Consider the following 14,209-nt stretch of genomic DNA (forward strand, 5'->3'; position numbering starts at 1 on the left):
TCAATTGCTGCTGTAACCACAAATGCACGACTGACTTCTGTTGTTGATTTCATTCGTTTGTTATTTTATTCAATGTTTCTCATTCTAACACTTTTCATCGTATTGCACAGGGACGAAAGCTTGACACACGTGTCTATGAAAACCACATCGGTATAAGGGACTGTTCTCATTCCCTTCTTTTTGTTTAATTAACAATTATCCAATTAAGCCATTCCACATTGTTTATTTTCTTGGACTCGGATGACACACGGGTAGCTATAATCTCCCACGTGGTAAGGTCATTTGCTGCTGTAACCACAATTGGAAGGCTGACTTCTGTTGTTGATTTCATTTGTTTGTTATTTCCATCAATGTTTCTCATTCTAACACTTCTCATCGTATTGCACAGGGACGAAAGCTTGACACACGTGTCTATGGAAACCACATTGGTATAAGGGACTGTTCTTATTCCCTTCTTTCTGTATAATGATCAATTATCCAAGTAAGCCATTCCACATTGTTGATTTTCATGGACTCGGATGACACGCAGGTAGCTATAATCTCCCACGTGGTAAGGTCAATTGCTGCTGTAACCACAAATGCACGACTGACTTCTGTTGTTGATTTCATTTGTTTGTTTTTTCCTTCTATGTTTCTCATTCTAACACTTTTTATCGTATTGCACAGGGACGAAAGCTTGACTTACGTGTCTAAGGAAGCCACATTGGTATGAGGGACTGTTCTTATTCCCTTTTTTCTTTTTGATGAACAATTATCCAAGTGAGCCATTCCACATTGTTGATTTTCTTGGACTCGGATGTCACGCAGGTAGCTATAATCTCCCACGTGGTAAGGTCAATTGCTGCTGTAACCACAAATGCACGACTGACTTCTGTTGTTGATTTCATTTGTTTGTTTTTTCCTTCTATGTTTCTCATTCTAACACTTTTTATCGTATTGCACAGGGACGAAAGCTTGACTTACGTGTCTAAGGAAGCCACATTGGTATGAGGGACTGTTCTTATTCCCTTTTTTCTTTTTGATGAACAATTATCCAAGTAAGCCATTCCACATTGTTGATTTTCTTGGACTCGGATGTCACGCAGGTAGCTATAATCTCCCACGTGGTAAGGTCAATTGCTGCTGTAACCACAAATGCACGACTGACTTCTGTTGTTGATTTCATTCGTTTGTTATTTTATTCAATGTTTCTCATTCTAACACTTTTCATCGTATTGCACAGGGACGAAAGCTTGACACACGTGTCTATGGAAACCACATCGGTATAAGGGACTGTTCTTATTCCATTCTTTCTGTATAATGATCAATTATCCAAGTAAGCCATTCCACATTGTTGATTTTCTTGGACAACGATGTCACGCAGGTAGCTATAATCTCTCACGTGTTAAGGTCAATTGCTGCTGTAACCACAAATGCACGACTGACTTCTGTTGTTGATTTCATTCGTTTGTTATTTTCTTCAATGTTTCTCATTCTAACACTTTTCATCGTATTGCACAGGGACGAAAGCTTGACACACGTGTCTATGGAAACCACATCGGTATAAGGGACTGTTCTTATTCCATTCTTTCTGTATAATGATCAATTATCCAAGTAAGCCATTCCACATTGTTGATTTTCTTGGACTACGATGTCACGCAGGTAGCTATAATCTCTCACGTGTTAAGGTCAATTGCTGCTGTAACCACAAATGCACGACTGACTTCTGTTGTTGATTTCATTCGTTTGTTATTTTCTTCAATGTTTCTCATTCTAACACTTTTCATCGTATTGCACAGGGACGAAAGCTTGACAGACGTATCTCAGGAAACCAATTTGGTATAAGGGACTGTGCTTATTCCATTCTTTCTGTATAATGATCAATTATCCAAGTAAGCCATTCCACATTGTTGATTTTCTTGGACTACGATGTCACGCAGGTAGCTATAATCTCCCACGTGTTAAGGTCAATTGCTGCTGTAACCACAAATGCACGACTGACTTCTGTTGTTGATTTCATTCGTTTGTTATTTTCTTCAATGTTTCTCATTCTAACACTTTTCATCGTATTGCACAGGGACGAAAGCTTGACAGACGTATCTCAGGAAACCAATTTGGTATAAGGGACTGTTCTCATTCCCTTCTTTTTGTTTAATTAACAATTATCCAAGTAAGCCATTCCACATTGTTTATTTTCTTGGACTCGGATGACACACGGGTAGCTATAATCTCCCACGTGGTAAGGTCATTTGCTGCTGTAACCACAATTGGAAGGCTGACTTCTGTTGTTGATTTCATTTGTTTGTTATTTCCATCAATGTTTCTCATTCTAACACTTCTCATCGTATTGCACAGGGACGAAAGCTTGACACACGTGTCTATGGAAACCAATTTGGTATAAGGGACTGTGCTTATTCCCTTCTTTTTGTTTGATGAACAATCATCAAAGTAAGCCATTCCACATTGTTGATTTTCTCAGACTCGGATGTCACGCAGGTAGCTATAATCTCCCACGTGGTAAGGTCAATTGCTGCTGTAACCACAAATGCACGACTGACTTCTGTTGTTGATTTCATTCGTTTGTTATTTTCTTCAATGTTTCTCATTCTAACACTTTTCATTGTATTGCACAGGGACGAAAGCTTGACACACGTGTCTAAGGAAACCACTTTGGTATAAGGGACTGTGCTTATTCCCTTCTTTTTGTTTGATGAACAATTATCAAAGTAAGCCATTCCACATTGTTGATTTTCTTAGACTCGGATATCACGCAGGTAGCTATAATCTCCCACGTGGTGAGGTCAATTGCTGCTGTAACCACAAATGCACGACTGACTTCTGTTGTTGATTTCATTCGTTTGTTATTTTCTTCAATGTTTCTCATTCTAACACTTTTCATCGTATTGCACAGGGACGAAAGCTTGACACACGTGTCTATGGAAACCACATCGGTATAAGGGACTGTTCTTATTCCATTCTTTCTGTATAATGATCAATTATCCAAGTAAGCCATTCCACATTGTTGATTTTCTTGGACTACGATGTCACGCAGGTAGCTATAATCTCCCACGTGTTAAGGTCAATTGCTGCTGTAACCACAAATGCACGACTGACTTCTGTTGTTGATTTCATTCGTTTGTTATTTTCTTCAATGTTTCTCATTCTAACACTTTTCATCGTATTGCACAGGGACGAAAGCTTGACAGACGTATCTCAGGAAACCAATTTGGTATAAGGGACTGTGCTTATTCCCTTCTTTTTGTTCAATGAACAATTATCTAAGTAAGCCATTCCACATTGTTGATTTTCTTAGACTCGGATGTCACGCAGGTAGCTATAATCTCCCACGTGGTAAGGTCAATTGCTGCTGTAACCACAAATGCACGACTGACTTCTGTTGTTGATTTCATTCGTTTGTTATTTTCTTCAATGTTTCTCATTCTAACACTTTTCATTGTATTGCACAGGGACGAAAGCTTGACACACGTGTCTAAGGAAACCAATTTGGTATAAGGGACTGTGCTTATTCCCTTCTTTTTGTTTGATGAACAATTATCAAAGTAAGCCATTGCACATTGTTGATTTTCTTGGACTCGGATATCACGCAGGTAGCTATAATCTCCCACGTGGTAAGGTCAATTGCTGCTGTAACCACAAATGCACGACTGACTTCTGTTGTTGATTTCATTCGTTTGTTATTTTATTCAATGTTTCTCATTCTAACACTTTTCATCGTATTGCACTGGGACGAAAGCTTGACACACGTGTCTATGAAAACCACATCGGTATAAGGGACTGTTCTTATTCCATTCTTTCTGTATAATGATCAATTATCCAAGTAAGCCATTCCACATTGTTGATTTTTTTGGACTCGGATGTCACGCAGGTATCTATAATCTCCAACGTGGTAAGGTCAATTGCTGCTGTAACCACAAATGCACGACTGACTTCTGTTGTTGATTTCATTTGTTTGTTATTTCCTTCAATGTTTCTCATTCTAACTCTTTTCATCGTATTGCACTGGGACGAAAGCTTGACACACGTGTCTATGAAAACCACATCGGTATAAGGGACTGTTCTTATTCCATTCTTTCTGTATAATGATCAATTATCCAAGTAAGCCATTCCACATTGTTGATTTTTTTGGACTCGGATGTCACGCAGGTATCTATAATCTCCAACGTGGTAAGGTCAATTGCTGCTGAAACCACAAATGCACGACTGACTTCTGTTGTTGATTTCATTTGTTTGTTATTTCCTTCAATGTTTCTCATTCTAACTCTTTTCATCGTATTACACAGGGACGAAAGCTTGACTTACGTGTCTAAGGAAGCCACATTGGTATAAGGGACTGTTCTTATTCCCTTTTTTCATTTTGATGAACAATTATCCAAGTAAGCCATTCCACATTGTTGATTTTCTTGGACTACGATGTCACGCAGGTAGCTATAATCTCCCACGTGGTAAGGTCAATTGCTGCTGTAACCACAAATGCACGACTGACTTCTGTTGTTGATTTCATTCGTTTGTTATTTTCTTCAATGTTTCTCATTCTAACACTTTTCATCGTATTGCACATTGACGAAAGCTTGACACACGTGTCTAAGGAAACCAATTTGGTATAAGGGACTGTGCTTATTTTCTTCTTTTTGTTTAATGAACAATTATCAAAGTAAGCCATTCCACATTGTTGATTTTCTTAGACTCGGATGTCACGCAGGTAGCTATAATCTCCCACGTGGTAAGGTCAATTGCTGCTGTAACCACAAATGCACGACTGACTTCTGTTGTTGATTTCATTTGTTTGTTATTTCCTTCAATGTTTCTTATTTTAACACTTCTCATCGTATTGCATAGGGACGAAAGCTTGACACACGTGTCTGAAGAAATTACATTGGTATAAGGGACTGTTCTCATTCCCTTCTTTTTGTTTAATTAACAATTATCCAAGTAAGCCATTCCACATTGTTTATTTTCTTGGACTCGGATGACACACGTGTAGCTATAATCTCCCACGTGGTAAGGTCATTTGCTGCTGTAACCACAATTGGAAGGCTGACTTCTGTTGTTGATTTCATTTGTTTGTTATTTCCATCAATGTTTCTCATTCTAACACTTCTCATCGTATTGCACAGGGACGAAAGCTTGACACACGTGTCTATGGAAACCACTTTGGTATAAGGGACTGTTCTTATTCCCTTCTTTCTGTATAATGATCAATTATCCAAGTAAGCCATTCCACATTGTTGATTTTCATGGACTCGGATGACACGCAGGTAGCTATAATCTCCCACGTGGTAAGGTCAATTGCTGTAACCACAAATGCACGACTGACTTCTGTTGTTGATTTCATTTGTTTGTTTTTTCCATCAATGTTTCTCATTCTAACACTTTTTATCGTATTGCACAGGGACGAAAGCTTGACTTACGTGTCTAAGGAAGCCACATTGGTATGAGGGACTGTTCTTATTCCCTTTTTTCTTTTTGATGAACAATTATCCAAGTAAGCCATTCCACATTGTTGATTTTCTTGGACTCGGATGTCACGCAGGTAGCTATAATCTCCCACGTGGTAAGGTCAATTGCTGCTGTAACCACAAATGCACGACTGACTTCTGTTGTTGATTTCATTCCTTTGTTATTTTATTCAATGTTTCTCATTCTAACACTTTTCATCGTATTGCACAGGGACGAAAGCTTGACACACGTGTCTATGGAAACCACATCGGTATAAGGGACTGTTCTTATTCCATTCTTTCTGTATAATGATCAATTATCCAAGTAAGCCATTCCACATTGTTGATTTTCTTGGACTACGATGTCACGCAGGTAGCTATAATCTCCCACGTGTTAAGGTCAATTGCTGCTGTAACCACAAATGCACGATTGACTTCTGTTGTTGATTTCATTCGTTTGTTATTTTCTTCAATGTTTCTCATTCTAACACTTTTCATCGTATTGCACAGGGACGAAAGCTTGACAGACGTATCTCAGGAAACCAATTTGGTATAAGGGACTGTGCTTATTCCCTTCTTTTTGTTCAATGAACAATTATCTAAGTAAGCCATTCCACATTGTTGATTTTCTTAGACTCGGATGTCACGCAGGTAGCTATAATCTCCCACGTGGTAAGGTCAATTGCTGCTGTAACCACAAATGCACGACTGACTTCTGTTGTTGAGTTCATTGTTCATTCATGTTTTTCATTCTAACACTTCTCATCGTATTGCACAGGGACGAAAGCTTGACACACGTGTCTAAAGAAATCACATTGATATAAGGGTCTATTCTTATTCCCTTCTTTTTGTTTAATTAACAATTATCCAAGTAAGCCATTCCACATTGTTTATTTTTTTGGACTCGGATGACACACGGGTAGCTATAATCTCCCACGTGGTAAGGTCATTTGCTGCTGTAACCACAATTGGACGGCTGACTTCTGTTGTTGATTTCATTTGTTTGTTATTTCCATCAATGTTTCTCATTCTAACACTTCTCATCGTATTGCACAGGGACGAAAGCTTGACACACGTGTCTATGAAAACCACATTGGTATAAGGGACTGCTCTTATTCCCTTCTTTCTGTATAATGATCAATTATCCAAGTAAGCCATTCTACATTGTTGATTTTCATGGACTCGGATGACACGCAGGTAGCTATAATCTCCCACGTGGTAAGGTCAATTGCTGCTGTAACCACAAATGCACGACTGACTTCTGTTGTTGATTTCATTTGTTTGTTTTTTCCTTCTATGTTTCTCATTCTAACACTTTTTATCCGTATTGCACAGGGACGAAAGCTTGACTTACGTGTCTAAGGAAGCCACATTGGTATGAGGGACTGTTCTTATTCCCTTTTTTCTTTTTGATGAACAATTATCCAAGTAAGCCATTGCACATTGTTGATTTTCTTGGACTCGGATATCACGCAGGTAGCTATAATCTCCCACGTGGTAAGGTCAATTGCTGCTGTAACCACAAATGCACGACTGACTTCTGTTGTTGATTTCATTCGTTTGTTATTTTCTTCAATGTTTCTCATTCTAACACTTCTCATCGTATTGCACAGGGACGAAAGCTTGACACACGTGTCTAAGGAAACCAATTTGGTATAAGGGACTGTTCTTATTCCCTTTTTTCTTTATAATGATCAATTATCCAAGTAAGCCATTCTACATTGTTGATTTTCATGGACTCGGATGTCACGCAGGTATCTATAATCTCCAACGTGGTAAGGTCAATTGCTGCTGTAACCACAAATGCACGACTGACTTCTGTTGTTGATTTCATTTGTTTGTTATTTCCTTCAATGTTTCTCATTCTAACTCTTTTCATCGTATTACACAGGGACGAAAGCTTGACTTACGTGTCTAAGGAAGCCACATTGGTATGAGGGACTGTTCTTATTCCCTTTTTTCTTTTTGATGAACAATTATCCAAGTAAGCCATTGCACATTGTTGATTTTCTTGGACTCGGATATCACGCAGGTAGCTATAATCTCCCACGTGGTAAGGTCAATTGCTGCTGTAACCACAAATGCACGACTGACTTCTGTTGTTGATTTCATTCGTTTGTTATTTTATTCAATGTTTCTCATTCTAACACTTTTCATCGTATTGCACTGGGACGAAAGCTTGACACACGTGTCTATGAAAACCACATCGGTATAAGGGACTGTTCTTATTCCATTCTTTCTGTATAATGATCAATTATCCAAGTAAGCCATTCCACATTGTTGATTTTTTTGGACTCGGATGTCACGCAGGTATCTATAATCTCCAACGTGGTAAGGTCAATTGCTGCTGTAACCACAAATGCACGACTGACTTCTGTTGTTGATTTCATTTGTTTGTTATTTCCTTCAATGTTTCTCATTCTAACTCTTTTCATCGTATTACACAGGGACGAAAGCTTGACTTACGTGTCTAAGGAAGCCACATTGGTATGAGGGACTGTTCTTGTTCCCTTTTTTCTTCTTGATGAACAATTATCCAAGTAAGCCATTCCACATTGTTGATTTTCTTGGACTCGGATGTCACGCAGGTAGCTATAATCTCCCACGTGGTAAGGTCAATTGCTGCTGTAACCACAAATGCACGACTGACTTCTGTTGTTGATTTCATTCGTTTGTTATTTTATTCAATGTTTCTCATTCTAACACTTTTCATCGTATTGCACAGGGACGAAAGCTTGACACACGTGTCTAAGGAAACCACTTTGGTATAAGGGACTGTTCTTATTCCCTTCTTTTTGTTTAATGATCAATTATCCAAGTAAGCCATTCCACATTGTTGATTTTTTTGGACTCGGATGTCACGCAGGTAGCTATAATCTCCCACGTGGTAAGGTCAATTGCTGCTGTAACCACAAATGCACGACTGACTTCTGTTGTTGATTTCATTCGTTTGTTATTTTATTCAATGTTTCTCATTCTAACACTTTTCATCGTATTGCACAGGGACGAAAGCTTGACACACGTGTCTATGGAAACCACATCGGTATAAGGGACTGTTCTTATTTCATTCTTTCTGTATAATGATCAATTATCCAAGTAAGCCATTCCACATTGTTGATTTTCTTGGACTACGATGTCACGCAGGTAGCTATAATCTCCCACGTGTTAAGGTCAATTGCTGCTGTAACCACAAATGCACGACTGACTTTTGTTGTTGATTTCATTCGTTTGTTATTTTCTTCAATGTTTCTCATTCTAACACTTTTCATCGTATTGCACAGGGACGAAAGCTTGACAGACGTATCTCAGGAAACCAATTTGGTATAAGGGACTGTGCTTATTCCCTTCTTTTTGTTCAATGAACAATTATCTAAGTAGGCCATTCCACATTGTTGATTTTCTTAGACTCGGATGTCACGCAGGTAGCTATAATCTCCCACGTGGTAAGGTCAATTGCTGCTGTAACCACAAATGCACGACTGACTTCTGTTGTTGATTTCATTTGTTTGTTATTTCCTTCAATGTTTCTTATTTTAACACTTCTCATCGTATTGCACAGGGACGAAAGCTTGACACACGTGTCTAAAGAAATCACATTGATATAAGGGTCTATTCTTATTCCCTTCTTTTTGTTTAATTAACAATTATCCAAGTAAGCCATTCCACATTGTTTATTTTTTTGGACTCGGATGACACACGGGTAGCTATAATCTCCCACGTGGTAAGGTCATTTGCTGCTGTAACCACAATTGGACGGCTGACTTCTGTTGTTGATTTCATTTGTTTGTTATTTCCATCAATGTTTCTCATTCTAACACTTCTCATCGTATTGCACAGGGACGAAAGCTTGACACACGTGTCTATGAAAACCACATTGGTATAAGGGACTGCTCTTATTCCCTTCTTTCTGTATAATGATCAATTATCCAAGTAAGCCATTCTACATTGTTGATTTTCATGGACTCGGATGACACGCAGGTAGCTATAATCTCCCACGTGGTAAGGTCAATTGCTGCTGTAACCACAAATGCACGACTGACTTCTGTTGTTGATTTCATTTGTTTGTTTTTTCCTTCTATGTTTCTCATTCTAACACTTTTTATCCGTATTGCACAGGGACGAAAGCTTGACTTACGTGTCTAAGGAAGCCACATTGGTATGAGGGACTGTTCTTATTCCCTTTTTTCTTTTTGATGAACAATTATCCAAGTAAGCCATTGCACATTGTTGATTTTCTTGGACTCGGATATCACGCAGGTAGCTATAATCTCCCACGTGGTAAGGTCAATTGCTGCTGTAACCACAAATGCACGACTGACTTCTGTTGTTGATTTCATTCGTTTGTTATTTTATTCAATGTTTCTCATTCTAACACTTTTCATCGTATTGCACTGGGACGAAAGCTTGACACACGTGTCTATGAAAACCACATCGGTATAAGGGACTGTTCTTATTCCATTCTTTATGTATAATGGTCAATTATCCAAGTAAGCCATTCCACATTGTTGATTTTTTTGGACTCGGATGTCACGCAGGTATCTATAATCTCCAACGTGGTAAGGTCAATTGCTGCTGTAACCACAAATGCACGACTGACTTCTGTTGTTGATTTCATTTGTTTGTTATTTCCTTCAATGTTTCTCATTCTAACTCTTTTCATCGTATTGCACAGGGACGAAAGCTTGACACACGTGTCTAAGGGAGCCACATTGGTATAAGGGACTGTTCTTATTCCCTTTTTTCATTTTGATGAACAATTATCCAAGTAAGCCATTCCACATTGTTGATTTTCTTGGACTACGATGTCACGCAGGTAGCTATAATCTCCCACGTGTTAAGGTCAATTGCTGCTGTAACCACAAATGCACGACTGACTTCTGTTGTTGATTTCATTCGTTTGTTATTTTCTTCAATGTTTCTCATTCTAACACTTTTCATCGTATTGCACAGGGACGAAAGCTTGACACACGTGTCTATGGAAACCACATCGGTATAAGGGACTGTTCTTATTTCATTCTTTCTGTATAATGATCAATTATCCAAGTAAGCCATTCCACATTGTTGATTTTCTTGGACTACGATGTCACGCAGGTAGCTATAATCTCCCACGTGTTAAGGTCAATTGCTGCTGTAACCACAAATGCACGACTGACTTTTGTTGTTGATTTCATTCGTTTGTTATTTTCTTCAATGTTTCTCATTCTAACACTTTTCATCGTATTGCACAGGGACGAAAGCTTGACAGACGTATCTCAGGAAACCAATTTGGTATAAGGGACTGTGCTTATTCCCTTCTTTTTGTTCAATGAACAATTATCTAAGTAGGCCATTCCACATTGTTGATTTTCTTAGACTCGGATGTCACGCAGGTAGCTATAATCTCCCACGCGGTAAGGTCAATTGCTGCTGTAACCACAAATGCACGACTGACTTCTGTTGTTGATTTCATTTGTTTGTTATTTCCTTCAATGTTTCTTATTTTAACACTTCTCATCGTATTGCACAGGGACGAAAGCTTGACACACGTGTCTAAAGAAATCACATTGATATAAGGGTCTATTCTTATTCCCTTCTTTTTGTTTAATTAACAATTATCCAAGTAAGCCATTCCACATTGTTTATTTTTTTGGACTCGGATGACACACGGGTAGCTATAATCTCCCACGTGGTAAGGTCATTTGCTGCTGTAACCACAATTGGACGGCTGACTTCTGTTGTTGATTTCATTTGTTTGTTATTTCCATCAATGTTTCTCATTCTAACACTTCTCATCGTATTGCACAGGGACGAAAGCTTGACACACGTGTCTATGAAAACCACATTGGTATAAGGGACTGCTCTTATTCCCTTCTTTCTGTATAATGATCAATTATCCAAGTAAGCCATTCTACATTGTTGATTTTCATGGACTCGGATGACACGCAGGTAGCTATAATCTCCCACGTGGTAAGGTCAATTGCTGCTGTAACCACAAATGCACGACTGACTTCTGTTGTTGATTTCATTTGTTTGTTTTTTCCTTCTATGTTTCTCATTCTAATACTTTTTATCCGTATTGCACAGGGACGAAAGCTTGACTTACGTGTCTAAGGAAGCCACATTGGTATGAGGGACTGTTCTTATTCCCTTTTTTCTTTTTGATGAACAATTATCCAAGTAAGCCATTGCACATTGTTGATTTTCTTGGACTCGGATATCACGCAGGTAGCTATAATCTCCCACGTGGTAAGGTCAATTGCTGCTGTAACCACAAATGCACGACTGACTTCTGTTGTTGATTTCATTTGTTTGTTATTTCCTTCAATGTTTCTCATTCTAACTCTTTTCATCGTATTACACAGGGACGAAAGCTTGACTTACGTGTCTAAGGAAGCCACATTGGTATAAGGGACTGTTCTTATTCCCTTTTTTCATTTTGATGAACAATTATCCAAGTAAGCCATTCCACATTGTTGATTTTCTTGGACTACGATGTCACGCAGGTAGCTATAATCTCCCACGTGTTAAGGTCAATTGCTGCTGTAACCACAAATGCACGACTGACTTCTGTTGTTGATTTCATTCGTTTGTTATTTTCTTCAATGTTTCTCATTCTAACACTTTCCATCGTATTGCACAGGGACGAAAGCTTGACACACGTGTCTAAGGAAACCAATTTGGTATAAGGGACTGTGCTTATTCCCTTCTTTTTGTTTAATGAACAATTATCAAAGTAAGCCATTCCACATTGTTGATTTTCTTAGACTCGGATGTCACGCAGGTAGCTATAATCTCCCACGTGGTAAGGTCAATTGCTGCTGTAACCACAAATGCACGACTGACTTCTGTTGTTGATTTCATTTGTTTGTTATTTCCTTCAATGTTTCTTATTTTAATACTTCTCATCGTATTGCACAGGGACGAAAGCTTGACACACGTGTCTGAAGAAATCACATTGGTATAAGGGACTGTTCTCATTCCCTTCTTTTTGTTTAATTAACAATTATCCAAGTAAGCCATTCCACATTGTTTATTTTCTTGGACTCGGATGACACACGGGTAGCTATAATCTCCCACGTGGTAAGGTCATTTGCTGCTGTAACCACAATTGGAAGGCTGACTTCTGTTGTTGATTTCATTTGTTTGTTATTTCCATCAATGTTTCTCATTCTAACACTTCTCATCGTATTGCACAGGGACGAAAGCTTGACACACGTGTATACACATTGGTATAAGGGACTGTTCTTATTCCCTTCTTTCTGTATAATGATCAATTATCCAAGTAAGCCATTCTACATTGTTGATTTTCATGGACTCGGATGTCACGCAGGTATCTATAATCTCCAACGTGGTAAGGTCAATTGCTGCTGTAACCACAAATGCACGACTGACTTCTGTTGTTGATTTCATTTGTTTGTTATTTCCTTCAATGTTTCTCATTCTAACTCTTTTCATCGTATTACACAGGGACGAAAGCTTGACTTACGTGTCTAAGGAAGCCACATTGGTATGAGGGACTGTTCTTATTCCCTTTTTTCTTTTTGATGAACAATTATCCAAGTAAGCCATTGCACATTGTTGATTTTCTTGGACTCGGATATCACGCAGGTAGCTATAATCTCCCACGTGGTAAGGTCAATTGCTGCTGTAACCACAAATGCACGACTGATTTCTGTTGTTGATTTCATTCGTTTGTTATTTTATTCAATGTTTCTCATTCTAACACTTTTCATCGTATTGCACTGGGACGAAAGCTTGACACACGTGTCTATGAAAACCACATCGGTATAAGGGACTGTTCTTATTCCATTCTTTCTGTATAATGATCAATTATCCAAGTAAGCCATTCCACATTGTTGATTTTTTTGGACTCGGATGTCACGCAGGTATCTATAATCTCCAACGTGGTAAGGTCAATTGCTGCTGTAACCACAAATGCACGACTGACTTCTGTTGTTGATTTCATTTGTTTGTTATTTCCTTCAATGTTTCTCATTCTAACTCTTTTCATCGTATTACACAGGGACGAAAGCTTGACTTACGTGTCTAAGGAAGCCACATTGGTATGAGGGACTGTTCTTGTTCCCTTTTTTCTTCTTGATGAACAATTATCCAAGTAAGCCATTCCACATTGTTGATTTTCTTGGACTCGGATGTCACGCAGGTAGCTATAATCTCCCACGTGGTAAGGTCAATTGCTGCTGTAACCACAAATGCACGACTGACTTCTGTTGTTGATTTCATTCGTTTGTTATTTTATTCAATGTTTCTCATTCTAACACTTTTCATCGTATTGCACAGGGACGAAAGCTTGACACACGTGTCTAAGGAAACCACTTTGGTATAAGGGACTGTTCTTATTCCCTTCTTTTTGTTTAATGATCAATTATCCAAGTAAGCCATTCCACATTGTTGATTTTTTTGGACTCGGATGTCACGCAGGTAGCTATAATCTCCCACGTGGTAAGGTCAATTGCTGCTGTAACCACAAATGCACGACTGACTTCTGTTGTTGATTTCATTCGTTTGTTATTTTATTCAATGTTTCTCATTCTTACACTTTTCATCGTATTGCACAGGGACGAAAGCTTGACACACGTGTCTATGGAAACCACATCGGTATAAGGGACTGTTCTTATTTCATTCTTTCTGTATAATGATCAATTATCCAAGTAAGCCATTCCACATTGTTGATTTTCTTGGACTACGATGTCACGCAGGTAGCTATAATCTCCCACGTGTTAAGGTCAATTGCTGCTGTAACCACAAATGCACGACTGACTTTTGTTGTTGAT

The sequence above is a fragment of the Harmonia axyridis genome, chromosome 3 (assembly GCF_914767665.1).
Source record: "Harmonia axyridis chromosome 3, icHarAxyr1.1, whole genome shotgun sequence".
Lineage (NCBI taxonomy): Eukaryota > Metazoa > Arthropoda > Insecta > Coleoptera > Coccinellidae > Harmonia > Harmonia axyridis.